This window comes from Helianthus annuus, chromosome 4 (assembly GCF_002127325.2).
Source record: "Helianthus annuus cultivar XRQ/B chromosome 4, HanXRQr2.0-SUNRISE, whole genome shotgun sequence".
In the NCBI taxonomy this organism is placed as follows: domain Eukaryota; kingdom Viridiplantae; phylum Streptophyta; class Magnoliopsida; order Asterales; family Asteraceae; genus Helianthus; species Helianthus annuus.
In genome coordinates this window covers 30913648-30933061 of record NC_035436.2, presented here as the reverse complement: position 1 = coordinate 30933061, position 19414 = coordinate 30913648, and the positions used below count along the sequence as shown (strand labels likewise).

The window sequence follows — 19414 nt, the reverse complement described above, 5'->3', positions numbered from 1 at the left end:
TTCACTATACAGAAGGATTCGGTCGGTATTGATTGGGTTTGTTACGGTGCTAGTATAGCAAGTAGCAACCGAAAAAGAAGACCCAAAAATAAAATTGTGGTATGTCCAAAAGAAAATCAACATATGTTTTGCATCCATAAAACGAATACAAAAGTTCAAATTCGATATATCAAATATAGCAATACATAAATACGTTGACTAACGAGGAATTTTGTTTTAATTTAATAAAACTGAAAGCTAAAATTTCTGATACGTTAACATGTATATTTTAATTGGTATTATTTATTTTATTTAGTTAATAAAAAAAATAAAAAAATATTGATGGGTAGAGATAAATGCATAACTTGTATCTTAATATCTCAAATTAAGATTACATATAATAAAAACTAGTGTTCTTCATCGTCGCGTTGCGCGATTTACAATATGTTTTTTTTTTTGCCGTGTTATCATGATATATGTTGTTACAAGAAGGGAATTCATGTTCACTTTCATTTCCATCAAGAAACTCCCTTTTATTGATTCGGTTTATGGGTTTTCTTCTTTTTGTGGGGTTGGGTATTCAGGTATATCGACTCCTGCTTGGATGCATAGCTCTGTTAAGTGTGGGGATTTTACAGACTGAAAATCTTTCTTCGTGTGGGATACGTTTTCCCAAACAATCATACGCTTCGGCTTGAACTATTACGTCCACTACAACAACGTCTACTCACTTGTGGGTTCCCTTGCGGAGTGAAGAATTTGTGCCTTGACATGATCTGAATGGATGACCCATAGGCCCAACATGAATTTCATTACAATACCTATCAGGAAAAAAGTCCCAACATATAAGTTTGTACAGCATGCCCAAATATACAAGAAAGGAAGCGTCAAGGGTGTAAAGTGGAGGATGCATAAAGGGCGACTTGGTTAATTGGTCGAACAGAGTTGTGGTCAAAACCGGTAAATTTTAATATGCGTCAAAGCAGTTCGGGTTGGACTGGGTGATACACATGATGCCATGAACACACACCTATATAACGAAAATACTATAATTTTTCGATAAAGCATCATTAAGTGATTGTGAGCATTGAATCACATTTCGGCCCACTTTTGAGTTGTTTCACTTGCTCCAGGTTACCCAAATGAAGTAGTTCCCAACTCAGGCTATGAATATAGTAATAACATTTACCAAGTACAAAATTTGGAACATATTTTTAATTAAAAAAAAAAAAAAATTCATACCTATAAGTGTGACAACATGCTTTGTTATAAATGTAGCTTGAGCCTCAACATGATTAGGATTCAAGATGAGTGCACCAGCATCTCTAACCTGGAAAATTTATATAAATTGTTAATATGCATATTATTGTTCACTTTCATATATATATATATATATATATATATATATATATATATATAAAGAAAACTCTTGTTGGCTATTTGTTGCCTTCTGCTAACAGCATATTTGACAAGTAGTTGATATGTTAGTTTTGGAACCAAAATCAATAGCATCAAGTTCTTCAAAATTACAATCATGCTGTACAATCAGGCCAATCCCTATTAAGCGTTTAAATATCTATTTCAAGACTTTATACAAATAGGAGTTTTGATTTAGGCAGTTCGATAAAATGCAAGATACAATGTCTAACTTGAATTAGACTAAACTATCAAACCAAATTGTGGAATAGGTGAAACATCAAACCTGATTCTAAACAAATGCCATGATCCAAAGGTTTGTTTCCCATTGATGGCCACGTATCTACAATTGTGCAATAAATGTGTATAGAACTTTTTCATTTTTTGTATTGAGAAAATATGATAACAAAAGCTATTAATATTTAGCATCTGAAGTCAAAGGCATGAATAGAGAAACAAAAAATATTACCTTGAATAAATGAACCCATAAAATCAGAGTCAGAGAATCTGGGTCATCGGTATCTCCACTGCCTCCTATTCCACCTAAATTTATCTCCGTTGACGGGGAGCATATTTTGTTTCAAACTCGGTTGTTGTTCCAAACATCAGATCACAAATTCAAGGAGAAATAATTTCTGAAAAGTTTAAACTGTAGAACACAAAGATGGACCAAGCAACCCTTAGATGCGCCTAGACGAACCATCAAGTCAAAATCTAAAATGAAAGGCTCAGATCTGACATGGCTGCAACATAAGTTGCCACGCCAAATGACAGATCACAGCCGAAAAAAAAGAATCACTTGTTTCGTTTCAAAACCATTCGATTTAGAGTCCGACGTGTAAGGTCTCTAGCAAGGTATACTAATCCAAAAACATATAGGATGTTCAACACCAGAGCACCAAATCACCCAAAAAATTAGGGCTAAAAAAACCTCAATCACCTCTCAAATAAGCCAAAGCTCAACATCATCGGCCAAGCATCACCAGATCGGAAATTCGAGGAGAAAAACTTATGTACACTCTAAACCGTAAAACCCAATAATAAGGATTTGCACCCATCGCCATCATAAGATGGACCAAGCAACACATAGATGTGCCTAGATGCACGATCATCGAGTCAAAATCCAAAATTAAAGTCTCAGATCTGCCATGGCTGCAACATAAATTGCCACGCCATATGACAGAGCAACATCACAGCTTTAATAAAAAACCGCTCAAATAGCCCAATCACAAAGCACCAACACCACAAACACCACTCAATTAGTATGGGCGATTTGGCCACCGTCGGCAGATAAGAAAATTAATGGGTCGAAGCTCATCATTATCGACCAAGCATCATTAGATCACAAATTCAAGGAGGAAAAGTTGCTATGGGGTATGGGGCTTGAGTTGGGGCGTGGGTTGGCTGAAAACGCCCAAGCCACCACCCCGGGGGCTTGGGTTGGGGCGTGGCCCTTGGGGCTTGGGTTTGAAGCCGGGCTTGGGGCGGGCTAGCAAGGTGACATGGCGGACTCTCAATGGCCAAACCAAACTCATGCCCCCAACCCAAGCCCCACCATACCCCATGGGCGTGGGTTTGAGTTTGCTTTCCACATGTCAACTCATGCCCCCAAACCCACGCCCACCATACCCCATAGCCTAAACTCTAAACTGCAAAATGCAATAATCAAGGTATGCTCCCATCGCCATCATAGGGTGGACCAAGAAACCCTTGGATGCGCCTAAACGCGCCATCATCGAGCCAAAATCCAAAATTGAAGGTTCGGATCAGCCATGGCTACAACATAAGTTTCCATGCCAAATGGCAGAGCAACATCACAGCCACAATACAAGACCGTTCAAATGACCAATCACCACTTATTATTATAGCTTAGTTTTTCCCCGCGCTCGCAACAGGAATGTGATATTTTTTCTCACGCAACGCGGTAGCAATTTAGGCATGACTTTGAATGCTGCACAATTGAAAAAAAAAGATAACACTTGTTACTAACCCATTCTATAGAAACACTCTACAAACAAAATGCTAAAAAAAATCCCAGTGAACTCCAAACCAGAAAGAATAACACAAACTCACAACTGAAACTATATGCTTACCATTATTGGGAAAAGCTTTCATGCCCAACACCAATATAATAGAAATTCTCACAAAGAAAATTGGTATTACATTGCATGCCCAATTTGCGTACATACGGTATACAAAACAAACACACGTATACAGTCACCAGTTCCGATCTACAAAATGCAAAAACAACATAAAAATTCATTGCAGTTTCTTTCTATGACGTTATTGCGTTACATAACATTACTAAGTGTAAACGTAAAGTAATACTTTTAGGAATCTTTTATTTGTGATCATAAAAAGTGCTTTTTAAAGACGTATATTTGTATTCATTTTGTCATTTTCTACACAAGAAAAATGGATGAATTTATTAAGTTGCTTTACATATCAATAAATTTTCCGACTCATCATGTTGACATAAGAATCCAGACAAATCCGGCTGACTTCGAAGTAAGAGTGTATGAAGAAACAACCTGCAGTAAATTAAATCTCACGAACCACTTAAAAAAACCCTAACCCCCATTTCAGATACTTGTAATATATGTTCGTATCAATCTTTTAATGAAAGCAAGCATACATGTTTTGATTTGATGTACTTTATGGGTTAGGGTTCATAACCACAAAATAAATCTACTTGTAATCACACAAATCACATGGTTCAGACAATGCAAGCAATTGAATAAACAACAAATCCAGCCCAAACCGAAATACACGAACCTAAACCATGATGGTGTGGATATTCAAATGTTTCATGGTGGATAAGTCGTTGGATTGCGATGGAAGCAGTGAGCTTCTGATCCTGCTCTAATCCACTATGGATACCATTCTCATTCTTTCTCCGAACACAGAAGAACAATCCCGATTGACGAAGATCAGTTTACTACGATTCAGATGAATGCTCGTTCAAACAAAGTGGGTGGTGGAGCTGTGGCTGGAGCGGCGACCTTGTAGAGAGAGAGAGAGAAAGGGCTGAAATTATGGCCGCCGGAGAGATTGAAAGAGAGTTTTAATCTGATAACACGTGTGGTGAACCGCCCAAATAGCCCAATCACCAAACACCACCAAAAATACACTGCGTGTCTATGCGGTGATGACTTCATCACCGCTAGATCCTCCAATGAAAAGTGTATGGCACTGTTCATTCAGTTTGTTTATTAACATATGTTAATAATTACTATTGTAAAAAATCGAAACTAAGAGAAATCATAAAAAAAATGTGTTGAAATGGTTGTACATACAGATGACATGTTTTGCCCAACCACCTCTTCCCCCAATAAAACTCAAATATTACCTATGGATGTTCCAGTAGATTTTCAAAGAACGAAAAATTTTAGTGGCTAAATCATAAATCTCATGAAATCAACTGGCGCAACAGCCCTTTATCATTTGATATATATAATAATGTTTATATTTGTATAAACCTATGAGGGGTAAGATCAAATAAAAAGTTTATTTTGCCTAAGTAGGATGAGAATGAATCTTAACCTGAATTTTTTCATGCTATATTTTTTGTACTAGATTTTTTTGTGCTATATTTTTTTGTACTACATTTTTGTGCTCTATTTTTTTGTACTAGATCTTTTGTGCTATATTTTTTTGTACTAGCTTTTTGGTGCTAGATTTTTTTTGTACTAGATTTTTTTGTTGTATTTTTAAAACACAAAAGGGGTGCCATATGTCATTATCACTCCTATTTATAAGGACCAAAATGCACTTTATTCCTACTTATTAGGAGTGCCACATGTCATCATTACAATCCTTCTTAGGCTGCTTAGGCAAAATACACTTTTTAGTGGATCCTTCCCCAACTTATGAGTGTAATGTTGTATTATGTAGTGTACTCATGAAATATAAAAAAATTAGTAACTATGATAATTTAGGGAAATTGGTCTGTAATAATCTCACCTAGACCTTATTGGCCATTAATAATCCCACCTCAGAATATTCCCCCCACCTCCTTTCACCTATTTTTCCTACAATGGTCCCCCGTTAAGAAAACTTAACGGAGTTAAGCTTTTTTCCAAATTACAAACATATTTTTTAGGACTTTTGATTAGAACGACGATACGAGTCCGTTGATGTAAAACTTGTTTCGAAACGGTGCTCCAAACGATGAAAACGGCGCTTCAATTCGGGTGTTTAAATTTCCAATTAACCAAAATCAAGTCACTTGGAGCACCATTTCGAAGTAAGTTTTACATCAATGGACTCGTATCATCGTTCTGATCAAAAGCCCTAAAAATATGTTTGTAATTTGGAAAAAAGCTTAACTCCGTTAAGTTTTTTTAACGGGGGACCATTGTAGGAAAAATAGGTGAAAGGTGGGACTGGTGGGGGGAATATTCTGAGGTGGGATTATTAATGGCCAATAAGGTCTAGGTGGGATTATTACAGGCCAATTCCCCAATAATTTATACCATAAAACTTCATGTTGTAATTTGGTTACTCCCATAAAATGTTAGGATCAGTATGGGAGATATGCACAGTAACATTATAAAAATCGGACCGATGATCAAATCGGTGGTTTTACATGTTTGAACGGTCGTACACATAAAATTAATTTATATAAGGTGAATTGGAAATAAATAATCTCACCTCACTCAATTTGGCCGATAATAATCACAAGTCAGTTATTGGCCGATAATAATCCGAACTGATCAATTTTTTTTTTTTTTTTTTGTAAAATAGTCCGCCGTTAAAATAGTTTAACGGAGTTAAGTTTTTTTTCCGAATTATAAACCAATGTTTTAGGGCTTTTGATCAAAACGAGGATACGAGTCGATTGATGTATAACTTACCTCGAAATTGTGCTCGAAATGACTTGATTTTTATTAATTGGAAGTTTAAACACCCGAATTGAAGCACCGTTTTCGTGGGTTTGGGCAGTATTTCGAGGTAAGTTTTACATCAATCGACTCGTATCCTCGTTCCGATCAAAAGCTGTAATGCCCATATTTCTTGATCCGAAAAGTAATATTACCATACTATTATTTAAGAAAAATTCGGGCATGACCCGTTCGTAATAAGAACGATTCCCTATAAGATCATCGTGTAAGAGCTTAAAGATAACGCAGCGGAAAAATAGCTTTAAAAAAAATTTCTTTACGATCTTAAAACAATACACACATTCAAGAAGAAGCTTACAAAATTCACTTCCCTTTTTACAAATTAATGCGTTACAAAATTAAGACTACGTAACCGTTCTTTCCGTACAATCCTTGTTATTCGACTCGATATATGCCCGCTTATCTTCGATAGTGGTAGAAGAAATCCGTGTAGTACCTGTGGACATCACATACAACTTAACCATTAGTCATTGACAACATCATACAACAATAATCTGGTACAATTAAAAATCATATAACATTCAACAACATAAACTTTGATTCATTCGACTATCCTCTCGGATTCCTTTGTTTCGAGTTCGGCTTCCAGGTTCGGCTTCAATTCTACAAGAGTCTGACGTTCTCATTCCTGCATTACATTCCAATCTCAAGCACATCATTAGTAACGTCCATACTCAAACGTATTGAAACCATGTATACATGCATACCTGTCCCATTCTTTTCATAGGCGATAAATCCTACTTCGTGCATTCGTATATTCATACGTCTAATCATACGCACCTACATATCTACACATTTACTTACCTATATACATAACTACATGCTTACATAATCATGTCTACACATACTTACTTACATTCAATTCTTGATTAACTTATTCGCATTCACTTATCATACTCGTACATTAATTATGGAGTGCTTAGACTTGGATTTATGATCCAAAAACATCAAGGAAACATTCAAAATTATGTTTGGGAGGCCCGTCGTAGACCACGGTTAATATACCGAAGCTTACGGTACACAAAATAACTTAATTAACAAATTTCAGCATTTTAAACATGTGGAGGTCGTCGGCGACGGCTATTAGTTTTTCGCGTAGCCAGAAACCTCCGTAGACAGGAAAATTAGGCGTCGGAGAAAACTGAAAATGCACAAGGCGTCGGCGACGGCCCATAGGGGCGTCGGCGACGGCCTCTGGTTTTGCCATTTTTCTGCTGTGTTGTTTTTGTCGTTCGCACGCACAAAAACTTGCATAGCTTTTAAACCGTTTACCCGATTAACCTCCCGTTTCTTCCTACATGATTGTAAACTAACATTCTATTATGTGAACCTAAAATCCAACATCCGGGTTAAGGAAATTCTTAACTTATACATTTTCGGCTTATTATTCATTACGAATTATTCGACCCGTCATGCATTTATCAACAACTCATATGTTTACACTTAAGGCTCACATAATGTTAATGTTATAACACCTTACACTAACCGGGCACATGAAATACTATCGACATTGCTTGTACAAACGTTCCGTGCTAAAGTATACCTTCACTTCGACCCATTAACCTAAGTCCCCATTCTCGGTTGGTGCACTTATGTGCAATTTTACCCATTACCCGGTTACATACCGTAGCCATTACTTAGACATTATTCGTCATATCATTACAACTTTATATTGTCCCATTTGGTCTACTAAGCTAAAATTACCAATTTCATACGACCAAAACCATATGAAACTTCAAACATCATCATGCTAAATCAACTAACGCTACTTTACTTAAATAAAATAAGAAGTGATTACAGAAATCACTTACCTCGTGCGTCCGAGTTCATGCATAGCTTCCGTTTTTAGCTTTGACCCATTGCCCTTCCATGCTCGTGTCCATGTTGACATGGCTCCTACGCTTTCAGGTTATCATCAACACATTCTTGTTAGCATACATCATTGTACTTGATAAGGAGCATACATTTGCGTAATTTCATATTCAATTTGCATTGATCATTCATTAACATGTATAGCTTATTTCACTGAAAATATGCTGTTTGGGGACGTCCGTTTACTATACTTACGAGCTTGCAAAAATTACAATATTTTTATGAGATGTGCCCCTCGGAGGGGTTATCCTTGTGTTAAATTTTTAGAATCCAACTCTCTACCAAAAATTTATAAAAATTCATTTACTAAGCTGCAATCAGATTCGTCACTTCTGACTGCAACTTACGGAAAAATTCATTAAAAAATCCTCGTTTATCCGATTGACGAAATTCCAATTGGCGATTCTTCTAATCGCTTAAAACTATCTACAGTAACAATTTGAGACCATAACTAAATTACTAAATTGAGTTATGACATTCGTAATGGGCTGCAAATTCTGCCAGAAAACACAGCTTGAACCTTTGATACGGAAAAATTCATAAAACGCTCAATTTTCGTCGAAAAAATGCGATTCCAGTGGGGTTTTAAAGATATTTCCTGGAATTACCTTTTAGACTGAAGAAACACACGTTTTTATCACGTTTTGTTCAGGTTACAGCCAATACAAGTCGGCTGTAAATTCTGATCATGAGCTGTTTGAATTCAGCTTTCAATTTAAGCATGTTCTTGACATCATAACACTAATTTTTAGCAATCAAAACCCTAAAAACATCTCATACATGAATTTAATATCAACAAAAATCTGAATCTACTTGAGCTAAGCATGATTTTAACATATACTTGTCTAGGGTTTACTCCTAGACACTACTATGTTCCTATTTCATCCATATAACAATCATGCATCAAAAATTTCTAAATTCTCTAAGTTCATCAGAATTTCAAGTAGAGATTTTCTATCAAATTTCACATACCTTATGACCCCCTTGCAATGGAGATCACCAATCTAGGCTCGGATTTCGTTTTGGAATTGATCTTGACCTTCAATTTGTGAATTTTTGGGTGAGTTAGGGTTTTGGAGAAACCTGATCGCCCCCCTCTGCGTTCTGGTCGATCCACACACCAGTGTGTGTGTTGGATTTTTATTTTATTTGTGTTTAATAAAACTTGTTTCATACTTGGCACTTTTAACCCTCCTACTTTCATGAGGTTTTTATTTTGGGTGTTTCTAACACTCTAATTTATTATCACTAAACTCTTATCTAACTAGGTTAGTTTTATCACTAGTTAGTTTATCTCGTTAATACCAACGTCGGATTTATAATAAAAGGATTTATGTTTTAGGGTGTTGCATACACCCCGTTACCTCAGGTGTTTTATAAGCTTTATTTCCTCCAAAGCTTTGATTCACTTTTTAGTTAATATTAGGCTTACTTATTTAGATCCTAATATTCACTAGGTTTATTTTTATCACTACCGTATTTTACCTGTTTATTTTCGGTTACTTTATTATAATTAATAAACCCGTTTTTGGGGTGTTACAAAAGCCCTAAAACATCGGTTTGTAATTCGAAAAAAAAAACTTAACTCCGTTAAGCTATTTTAACGGCCGACTAATTTACAAAAAAAAAAAATGACGAGTTCAGATTATTATTATCTGGTCAATAACTAACTTGGAATTATTATCGGCCAAATTGAATTAGGTGTGATTATTTATTTCAAATTTGCCTTTATATATTTAAAAACTAACAAACAAACAAACAATATATAAATAATAAAGACTGATAAAAGAAAGAAAAACTAACAAACAAACATTAATTTAAACAATAAACATAATAAAAGAAAGAAAAACTAACTAAGAGACAAACAAACAATAATCTATTATATGTAATAAATGAAAAGTGATTTGGGCCACGTGTCAACACCAGAGAGCCCCTAAATGCCTTTTTTTCCCGCCCAACAGTGCCTTCCCCTTCTTATTTTCCTTTATTTACAAACCACTGATTTCATAAACAAGATGACCCACATTCACTTTTTGAAAGGTCTGTCCACATATACAAAAGGGCAAACCACTGATGAACCACTGCCCATATTCAAAATCTTGGCTCCAGATTTAAAATTCAAAATTCAAACCGTATACATATATAACCTACATGATTCTGCCGGATTTCTTTTATATTTCAACCCAAACCCTAAATATCAGAGCGATCCTTTCCTCCATCAGTTCTTCCTTCACCGATTCATCAATATTAATCATAGGTATGTTCTTATTCTTCTTTCTCACACTTATTTATTAATTTTTAACTTTTTTGTCGTGTTTTTGTTCAGTAGTTTTCTGAAATGATATGTTTCATATCGAAATAGGTATGTTTCATACCTTTGATTCGGATTCGAGATGTTATTTTGTAACGATTTAACGTAACTGATCGATTTTGAAGTTTTTGATGATCCGAACTGCATCGATTTGAGTTTGTGTTTTTGGTTAGGTTTTGCAGGTGGGGGAATCGATTCCTTCCAGAAATCGATGAACCCTAAATTGATCTCCCAAACCCAGGTAAATCTCTGCTTTCAGATCTACACAACTATGCTTCATATTTTGTTATATAAGATCAGTCGATTTTAGGGTTTTAGGGCTTTTTATTTTCGTTTCCATATTCTTTTGTTTTAGGGTTTTAGGGCTTTTTATCTTCAACACATCTAAGATCAGAAACCACTGCTAGCATTGAGATCGCTGAATAAGCTTTGTCGCTGTCGTGATGTTCATTCAACTGTAAAGAATCTCCAAGCTTCATCGGGTACTATTTTTTATGTTTTCTTTTCATTAATATGTGTTGTTTCAAGATTGATTGCATTCAGGAGATTTGTAGGCTGTTGATTTCTTTTTATTTTGTTGTGTTTCAAGATTTTGTTGATTTGGTTAATTGCATGAGTTTGTATACTTATGTTGGGTGCCTACAGTTTCTATTATGTATATTAAAATCAGGTTTGAATATGTGGTTTATCTGTGTTTGTTGATGTGTATCTGTTGATGCTCTCAAAAAAACGTAATCGGCTTATTTATACTTGCTATATGTCTGTATGTGTGTTCGTTAATGTGTATTTGTTGAGTGTTGAAGCTGTTAGTGTCTTCTTTTAGATCTGTATGATCATAGTAATATCTAATCTTTGATGGAGCTTATATCACGATCTGGAACAGTTAATTGTTATAGAATAAGAGAGTAGGTGGTCGGATTGATTCTAGAGACGAAAAATAATATCAATGATTCTGAACTTTCTACTCTACTTGCAATACATTCGTGTTCACGTGCTTACTGATGGGCATGATGTTTTAGATTGTTCAAGTGTTGTTATGATTCTAGAATGATGCTGGGTTATGGTCAAATTTCAAACTGCACATTTCTGGTCACCAAGAGCTAACTGTATCAGCTTTTCTTTTAGACCTGCATGGTTTGGCTGCATGCTGGTAATAGGTCTGGATTAAATATTTGGATGGTTCATACTTTAAAGGCCCAGTTCGAGCCCCATGTTCAGATGAAAGGAGGCTGGGTTTGCAGGGGTTTATTGGTCAAAAACAATGCTGGGTTGCCCGGGGTTGGCCATATAATTCTGGCATACCATGTTTGGTTACTAAGTTTTGGCACTCTAAGTTTGGACTCCGTGTTTAGCTTGCTGTATTTGACTCTCTGTATTAATTGGTATGGTTCTCCAATGCTTCGGGTTGGCGTCGAAGTGCATGCTTTTATGGGTCCCCAACGGTTCAGGTTGGTGTCAAAGTGAATATGATGATTCTTCATTGAGTAATTGAACACCTCGACGCAGAGAAACCGATAGGCAAGATGATGATTCTTCATTGAGTAATTTAGTCCAGCCGGTTGCAGATGCAAGAGAAAGTAACCATAGTGATGTTGAGGCAGCTGGTATTAATATTTAACCAATAAAATCTTCTGCTGGCACTTGAGTTGCCACTAAAGGTGAGCGTTATATGTATTATGTCTTTTGTCACATGGTCAGCCATATATTCTTATGATTGTGATTCTTTACCAGATGATGAAAATCCTGCCGTTCTGGACTGTATGGTTTTGAACTGACTATCATGCCTTGGGTGCACAATAATCAGTTCTTAGTGTACATATTTTGTTTTTTACAGCGACTTTTATAATTTTAATTATTGAATGTAAGATGATCATCTTCAAAACGCAAATCCAAACATGCCTTATGTTCATCTTAGTAGCATCTCTAGAATGCCGTTAGCATCTCAAATTGAGTTGGAGCGATCATATTAACAAAATGGTTCCATAGTTTCAAAAAAAATTAGTATGTGTTTTGTTTTTGGCTTGACCTGAACTATTTCCACCAGCTCTAAGGAAAGGAGCTTCTAGAATTGCTTATAAAATCAACTATATACAACACGAGTGGATATAATTCGAGTACCCTAGCTTGCGTTGTTAATTTATAGTGCAGATTTCTTTGAGCGAGCATGCTAGATCCTTTATCAAATCCATGGAAGAGCTACTGGTGCACATAGTCACCGTCAAGTAACACTGTTCTATTTTGAATCTTTAAAATGGTAAATGTTTTTTTGATAGATGGTAGATGGTATAGTTTAATATATGAGCTTTTGTTTTGTGGTAGTATGATTTACAGTATTTATAATTAACATATGAGCTTATGTTTTGTAGTCATATGATTTATGGTATTTATAATTGACATCTGGCTATTAGGGACACCTTCACTGCTGGCAATGAAGCATTCAATGGTTTTGTTGCTGACCCAAATGAATTTTTCTGAGAGATGATGCAAGTCCAGCAGTAAGGTTTTTTTATCTCTTATAGTTTGTTGTATAGATTATATATTTGAAACTAATGTAACATGTCAATTTAGTTATAAATTGTATTATGTTTTGTTCTAGGTCATGATCATGATGATGCAGTTGTTGATAACCCCTTGCTGAATTATTCCAAGTCTAATCGGAAACTTCATACTGCAAATTAAAAAACAAGCCCCACTTACTGAATTATTTTTACCAGCTAATAACTATAGGAACAAAAACATGATACACATTTTTGTAATGAAACCCAAATCAGATTTTCTACTACAACATCTTCACATCAACAAATGAACTTATCAACTTTAATTCTGCACTAAATCTATCCTTTACGGCTCAAGTGGATGAACAATAAACTGTAAATGGCGCGAATACAGTTCAGTGGAGTTAACTTCCGATTCTGCGGATGGTGAAATTCACTTGATTCGTATCAATTTAACACTGGATGTACAAACAATGTTCAATTCTACCCAAAACAATCTGATCTGTATATTTGTGAATGAGGATAACTGCAGATTCAGAAAACTTTACAGCAGCGAATAAACCTGCAGATTTGGGTTAAAACAGTGTTTTGAAACCACTTTTCGGTTAAAACAATGTTTGAAACCACTGTTTGGTTAAAACAGTGTTGTTAAACAGTGTTTTGAAACCACTTTTGGGTTAATAGTGTTTGAAACCACTGTTGGTTTAAAACAGTGTTTGAAACCACTGTTTTAACCCAAAAGTGGTTTCAAAACACTGTTTTAACCCAATAGTGGTTTCAAACACTGTTAACCCAAAAGTGGTTTCAAAACACTATTTTAACAACACTGTTTTTACCCAACAGTGGTTTCAAACATTGTTTTAACCCAAAAGTGTTTTAACAACAGTTGTTTGACTTTGGTCAAACAGACTTTTGAACCACTAAGAATCATATTTTTGCAGTCAAACAGTTGTTTGACTTTGGTCAAACAGTGGTTTGACTTTGGTGACTGTGACCTCGGTTTTAACAGCATCCTCACAATTGCACCAAGGTTATCAATTTCAAGATCCATCATGCCACATTGGAAATGCAATCGAGGCGATCGATTAGAACATTACTGGTATGTAAGCTTTTTTATATAATGATTGCGATTTGTGATTGATTTCTTTTTGTTTAGTCTATTAAAGTATCAATTTGTTTTTATTTGGTTTTGGGATTCCGGCTCCCCTGTGTCTCGATCGATACTAGGTTTTTGCCATTGATTGTGATCTGGATCTGAAAACTACCTGATTTTTCTTTTACTTTTATGTGATTGGTGTGGACTTCTACTTTTATGTGATTGGTCAATGAGTGTAAAAGTATTTATAAATAAACCATGTGTTGCTTTTTAAAGAGGACTCATGGTTAAACATAACAATGTTATCCCAGATGGGCACTTTAAGAAGCATTGGCAGAATATGTCAAGACATGGAGACGCTAATGGTATGTTCTGAACTTTTGGTGGCCCACTTCGTTTTTTATTTATCTTGCTGTCGTTACCAACTTACATCTTTTTTTTTTCTTCCAAATTTTCTACAGGGAATGAAGAGATTCCTAAAAGTTTGATGGTGGTATGAAGCTTTTTAATGTCTAATTTATAATGCAAGAATTATGTATCATTAAATTAGTTTGAGTTTATCTTTTATACTCCTTTTTCACTTCAGCTACCAACAACTTCACATCTCAAGGCTCGCCAATTTGTTGACGAAGATCATACAGCCCAGTTATGCTTTGTGATTGCTTTTAAAACACTTTTTACTTAAAACTGGATTGATTGATTCACTAAACCTTTTTTTTTGAAAATTTTGTTGTAGAATATAACCTCTTCTTCATAAAAGGAGGACGATTGTAATCCCCTTTTGAATATAGTATTAAAGCAGGTGTTTTTTATGCATTTACTATTTTTTGTCCATTGTATTTGGTGGAATGCAGGACAAGAATATAGTATCCGGTGGTTTCGACCTCAACGTGTTAGGTGGACTCCAGGTCAAGAAATGTTGGATATTACATTCTGTGTATTAACTAAAGCTGGTAATGATTCACTATCAAGCACAATAATCAAACTATTGCCACAACCCTAACTTTTAATTTTCTAATTACTTACATTCAGTGATCTATTTTGTTGCTTACCATGACGATGAATGGGGGATTCTTGCTCTTGATGAGAAGTAAGCACCCGTAACTTGTGGATAATACGTTTTTTTATTGAAATCGGCTGTTTGTTTATGGGTTTGATTGTGGTTGGATAATCAATCACATAAGTGTAGTTCACATATATTTATTAGATTTTGGATTTCTTATTATTGGAATTTTTTTTGTCAATTGTAGCATCAGTGGTCGTATTCTGACAAATGGCTTCCAGATACAAGTGGCAGCTCCCGAGGCATAAAGGAAGTATTGAGTAACTGTTTAATGGTGGAAATGGAGAAGCCGGCAATCCAGACAACCACATCAGGCAGCAGAGCAGACTGATTTATGGTCCAGCTATGTTAATCCAGCAAGCACGATTATAGCGTGCTATATGCGTTGGTGTTAACTGGAGGCGACGGAGGCGTTGGTGTTGTTGACCGGAGGGATTGGATCTTGAGTTGGGTTTTTCTTAATTATGCAGGCATAGAGGAACGAATTTTGTACTCAATTGTTTTAAGATATACATTTATTTTTTAATACAATGTAATTTACAAACACGAATCATAATCAATCAATAAGTTTATAACTTTTATTACACGTTTATAACCCACGATTAAATTTATGAAAAGTTTATAACTCTTCTGTAGCCATTACATTTAATATGTCACTTTTTGTATGATTTTAATTATGTATTAATCATAAATAATTTTTAATATAAGTAAGTTTCTCGAGTCCGGAAGCAATCCCGGGTAATCACCTGGTTTAAACAATAAACATAATTTAAACAATAAACATAATAAAAGAAAGAAAAAAAAGTGCTCTACGACTCTTAATCTCAATTAATAATTGCTCTCCAATTTAAACGGTCAAAAAAGTATTTTACTTATCTCTAACTCTATCTCTAATAGTATGGGTGTGGAAGGGCTTGGGTTGGGGGCATTGCTCGACATGTGACGATGGTGAGATCAACAAGGTAATACTCAAAAACTAGGGGCGTGGTGTGGCGTGGCTTAGCTTGGTGTGGCCAGCCATGTGGATTTTTTTTTTGTTTGGCAACGACTACCCCCAACGTCTAGATCGAACCAGCTAACCAAAGCCAGCCATGTCACCCAGCCCCCCGCCCCACGCCAGGCTCAATCCCCATGCTATAGGGGTAATGTCATGCCCAACGCTTGCCCGAGGTGGAGCAGCCAGCGTTGAACTCAAACCGCCGCCCCACACCCCACAGTCTAACATAAGAACGGGTTATAGGGAAATTAAGAGGGTCCGCTAACCTTCTCGCCATAGAAATTTGTTAAATTTATATATATAAAGCTTGAGATTTTTCAAGAAAAAACACGATTTTAACCTTCTAGTTCTACCCGGTTAAGAAAATAACCTTATAATAACCCCTCTCCTTCACGGTAAAAAGCTTCCATCACTGCTTTAACTACTTGATATCAGCAATCCTGTATTCTGGTCCTGTTTTCCCTAAGCTTCCAACACTACAACCAGATCCAGGTGTAATTCGTCTATGAATCTTTATAACCCTTCCAATGTCGACCACACTTCTTCGGTACTTACCAACATATAAAAGACGAATCCTATGAAAAAAATTATAAGAAGTAAAAAAATATAACTATCCATTAGTATAATTCATCGACGATGATTACTGTAAGATCAGCGACATATAGCCTAAAGAAGAAAAAAAAAGGTACACATTGACGGATTACCAAGGAACCATTGTCGTGGGTAAGTCTTTTGAGGATAATTTTTTTTTCATTGTCGGTAGGAACTATTTTCCGACAAACATTCACTCTGCTATCCGTTTTTAATACTAAAGAGAAGATTTCAGATAAGATTTCCACACAAGCTTTTCAAACATTTGTCAATGGGAACCATTGGCAGATTTTAAACTTAGTTTTTAGTAAATTAGAGGGACCGGACTCTTAAAATCCAATATTTTACGCTACATACAAAAATTGAAAATTTTAGGTAAAATTAATACTACGACGCGAAAAAACTGGGGGGTCCGGGGACCCCTTGGCCCATGACAAGATCCGCCGGTGTTGGAAACTGTTTTATGACGGCTTGCCCCTTGGTAACACATTGTTGGTTTAACCATAAGATTTCAGCTAATATCGTGCTCAGGCTTTTAGTCGTTTATTGGTGGGAATCATTTTGCGACCAGTGTTTTAGTTTGTAGTTCGTCGATAAAAGTGGCTCTAACCGATAATCAAACATCTATTGTTTTCAAATGGATATTTCGTTCCATATCTACACTCTTGGTTTTTCTTCTCCCCATATAATATATGTGCCTGAAATTGGGTTGTATGAGTTTTTCAAGCGCTAATCATCATATGCATGTAATTACTAGACCTGGCAAACGGGTCGGGTCGGGTCGGGTTGGGTCATGGGTCAAAACGGGTTCGGGTCAGAACGGGTTCGGGTCAAAACGGGTCAATTAAAAAAGGGGTTGTTTTGGTTCGGGTCGGAACGGGTTCGGGTCGGAACGGGTTCGGGTCAGAACGGGTTCGGGTTGAAACGGGTCCGGGTCAGAACGGGTTTCGGGTCGGGTCGGGTCAGTTTTGTTAAAAAAAATGCTTTTTAAAAAAAAAAAAGAGAGAGATTGTACATCAAGGGGCAATTTTGTCGGGTTGAAACGGGTCCGGGTCGGTTCGGGTTGATTAAAGAGCTTAGTTAGTGTAAGTGTTGGTGATTTAAATTGAAGTGTGGGGGATTGTTACTAAAATTGAGATGGAAATGTTTGGAGTTTGATGGTAGTTATCGTCATGATGTCAACAACTGGATATCAGCCACAAACTTTATTTATAAAAACAATCTGTACATCTACTTCGAACAAATTCAAACGTTGCAATTGCTATTCAAGCTGTAAAACACTAACATCACAGAGAACAATCTGTCCAGTGCCGTAAAAAGAACCAAACACAGCAGTAATCTTGTCCGCAACTTGCCGCAAATCTGGAACAAAACGCAGCAGATTATCAACTGATAATCTGCTTATTGTGACGATTAAAACACGGCTGCCAAGACAGAGAAACGACAGAAACGGCCGGAACTTTGAGCTGCGAGCGATGTTGTGAAGACAAAGAGATGGGCGTTGAATATACCGAGAGATGTATGTTGTGCTTGTACGGGTCGAAACGGTTCGCGTCGAAACGGTTCGCGTCGAAACGGTACGGGTTGAAACGGTACGGGTTGAAACGGTTCACGTCGAAACGGTTCGCGTCGAAACGGTACGCGTCGAAACGGTACGGGTCGAAACGGTTCGCGTCGAAACGGTTCGCGTCGAAACGGTACGCGTCGAAACGGTTCGCGTCGAAACGGTTCGCGTCGAAACGGTTCGCGTCGAAACGGTTCGCGTCGAAACGGTTCGCGTCGAAACGGTACGCGTCGAAACGGTACGCGTCGAAACGGTACGCGTCGAAACGGTTCGCGTCGAAACGGTACGCGTCGAAACGGTTCGCGTCGAAACGGTACGCGTCGAAACGGTTCGCGTCGAAACGGTTCGATTCGAAATGCTACGGGTCGAAACGGTACGAAACTCGTCCCGACCCTAAACCCGTTTCGTGTCGTAACCCGTCTTGTGCGGATACTTGTGCCGACTCGAAACCCATTCCGATCCGAAACATGCCCCGTTTCTTTAAGACACTAACCCACATCGACCCATTTCTTTAATGTTGTCGACCCGCTTTGACCCGAAAATAACAAGATGGAATTTCAAGTGACCCATTGTGACCCATTTAGTTAAAATATCTTACCCAAACCAACCCATATAATTTTAAAAGCAACCCAAATTGACCCATTTAAAAGGCTTTGGGTCAAGATTGCCCCCTCTAGTAATTACAAAGCAATGACTTTTTATTAGTGATGTGAACAAGTTGACCTGCCCGTGAGCTACTTAATCTATGCTTGTTAAAAGCTCAAATCGAGCCGAGTGTGAAGAAGCTCGAGCCAGAGCCTGAGCTTATATTTGGTCTCGTTAAATTAAATGAACAAAGTCAAGCTTAACTACGAGTTTAAATGAAAACTTATACGAGTTGCGAGAACTTAGAGAACTCGACCTTACGAAAGATTTTTTTTTAAATTACCAAAAATCCTTAAAAAATCAACTTTTCCAAAATTACGGCAGCCGTAAATGCTTAAAAAGTGATGTCTTCTTATATCATCAGCTTTTTACAGCTCAGGGACCGAAAAACACGACTTCGAAAAAAAAATTATGGCAGTGTTTTGTAACATTTTTATCTAGGGGTGTGAAAAAAACTTGGGGGCAAAACTCGCACGGAAAA

The 19414-nt window shown here is 36.6% G+C and overlaps 3 long non-coding RNA genes across 6 annotated transcripts; 1 reads left to right on the top strand and 2 right to left on the bottom strand.

Annotated features, from left to right (window-relative positions):
• Window positions 1-326: 326 nt before the first annotated feature.
• Window positions 327-4556, bottom strand: LOC110936051. 3 transcript variants are annotated; one of them, XR_004891562.1, is made up of 7 exons: window positions 4171-4556; window positions 3838-3926; window positions 3489-3626; window positions 1865-3346; window positions 1682-1738; window positions 1222-1309; window positions 327-800 (listed from the first exon to the last, which is right to left on the bottom strand). It is a non-coding gene; the product is annotated as an uncharacterized LOC110936051 (long non-coding RNA). The 3 variants fall into 3 exon arrangements; XR_004891561.1 differs by lacking the exon at window positions 3838-3926 and having other exon boundaries at window positions 4171-4554; XR_002589672.2 differs by lacking the exons at window positions 3489-3626; window positions 3838-3926 and having other exon boundaries at window positions 4171-4555.
• A 1989-nt stretch (window positions 4557-6545) lies between these two features.
• LOC110936053 lies at window positions 6546-9278 on the bottom strand. Of its 2 annotated transcripts, none has more exons than XR_002589674.2 (3): window positions 9144-9278; window positions 8111-8200; window positions 6546-6927 (listed from the first exon to the last, which is right to left on the bottom strand). It is a non-coding gene; the product is annotated as an uncharacterized LOC110936053 (long non-coding RNA). The 2 variants fall into 2 exon arrangements; XR_004891560.1 differs by having other exon boundaries at window positions 8111-8195; window positions 9144-9271.
• Window positions 9279-10372: 1094 nt separating this feature from the next.
• On the top strand, window positions 10373-11329 carry LOC118491389. Its single transcript, XR_004891559.1, has 3 exons — window positions 10373-10428; window positions 10656-10723; window positions 10838-11329. It is a non-coding gene; the product is annotated as an uncharacterized LOC118491389 (long non-coding RNA).
• Window positions 11330-19414: the final 8085 nt, after the last annotated feature.